Source organism: Octopus bimaculoides, chromosome 4, assembly GCF_001194135.2.
Source record: "Octopus bimaculoides isolate UCB-OBI-ISO-001 chromosome 4, ASM119413v2, whole genome shotgun sequence".
NCBI lineage: Eukaryota > Metazoa > Mollusca > Cephalopoda > Octopoda > Octopodidae > Octopus > Octopus bimaculoides.
The window spans coordinates 94,811,163-94,812,775 of record NC_068984.1 but is presented as its reverse complement, the minus strand read 5'-3'; the positions used below and the strand labels follow the sequence as shown (position 1 = coordinate 94,812,775).

Sequence of the window (1,613 nt, the reverse complement as noted above, 5' to 3'; positions counted from 1 at the left end):
AAGTCTTGGTCAGAGTGAGAGCAGAGGATCCAGAGAGGGGCAGTTGGTATGTTCCCAAATCAAAGAGCGGGATCGTATGGTGTGAGCTGGATGCCGCGTTGAAGGGAGTGAACCTAGCCTTGAAGTGGGGCCTGCGCACCATAGAAATTAGGACTGATTTGGCCACTGTACTTGGTTGGGTGACGGCAGTCATCACCAATGAGCAGAGGGTGCAAACCAAAGGGGCCACAGAGATGTTGGTAAAGCGTCAATTGGGGATACTGCGTGAACTAACCGTTGAGTTCGACCTGAAACTGAGTGTGATCTTTGTGCTTTCTGAGAAGAACAGAGCAGATGTCTGACCAGGGTAAAGCGAACCTGGTTGCAGGTGCCAGAGGATGCGGAGCCGGCTGTGGCTGCAGTATGCCATCTGAGTGACTCGGAGTTGAGGAGATTGCATACCATGCATCACATGAGGGTGGACAGGACGTTGTTCCTAGCCAGGAAAGTCGACTCCGATGGAACAAGACAGAGCATGCAGAGAGTGGTTAGCAGCTGTTACAGGTGCCAGTCCATCGACCCTGCTCCGGGCGTACATGAGGTGGGAAGTATTCCAGTGGACCACAACTGGAAATGACTGGCAGTGGACATAACACACTACCGGCAGGAGACATACCTCTCAATGGTTGACTGCGAACCGGGGTGGCTGGCCATATGGAAGAAGATGAAGACAGGGACCACAGAAGAAATTGTGAGAGTACTAAATGAGACATTCCTGGAACGAGGCCCCATGGATGAGCTGCTTCTGGATAATGGCACTGCATTTCGCTCGGAGGTGCTGAAAGAAATGCTTGATGGGTGGGAGGTCAGCTGCTTCTTCAGGGCGGCCAAGTGGAAATGGGGTGGTGGAAAGGCATCATCGTACCATAAAGACCATGGCAGAGAGGGGCCACATTTCACCAATTGTGGCCGTATTTTGGTACAATATGTCGTCCAGGTCAGGACAGGCTGAGGAGTTGGTGACACACAGAGCAATATTCAGATATGAGTGGAGGCATCCATGTACTGCATCAATGCGACACAGGGGAGAGGAAGAGCATGCCTTCATGCAGGTGTACATCACGATGGGGAAAGGGAACAATAACCTCCATCAATTCGAAGAACATCTCTGTCGATGGTATGCCACGCCATGTTTTGGACGTGCGGAAGATTGTCAATGCCTCAGAGGATGGAATCAACAGCAGTGGGCAAGAAGATGAAGACAATAACAGTAGGCAAGAAGATGAAGACAGCAGCAGTAGGCAAGATGATGAAGCCAGCAGCAGCATAACAGGAACTCAGGCCCCTGTAGAACAGTGGGGTGGGGGTGTTTGTTATGTTGATGAAGAGGATTGCTGATGAGGTAAACAAAAGTGAAGACTGCAGGGACCGGTGGTAGAGCCATGGGGGCATGCGCAGGCAGAAAGCACGTGGGGCAGTTCGATGAGAGACAGCTAGTGTGGAAGGACATGTTTTTTCATGACAGTGATCGCTCATCCCGCCTCGGTCAACAGGTAAGATCCGATCTCTGTATTTCTTTCTTCCTTTTGCTTCTTTTTCTGTTGTCTTTTTCCTCCATCACACAACATATATAT

General features: G+C 50.7%; 1 pseudogene; it reads right to left on the bottom strand.

Moving 5' to 3' along the window:
* Positions 1-803, bottom strand: part of LOC106879024 (glyoxylate reductase/hydroxypyruvate reductase-like) — a 1,947-nt pseudogene extending 1,144 nt beyond the window's left edge.
* Between the last annotated feature and the right edge of the window lie 810 nt (positions 804-1,613).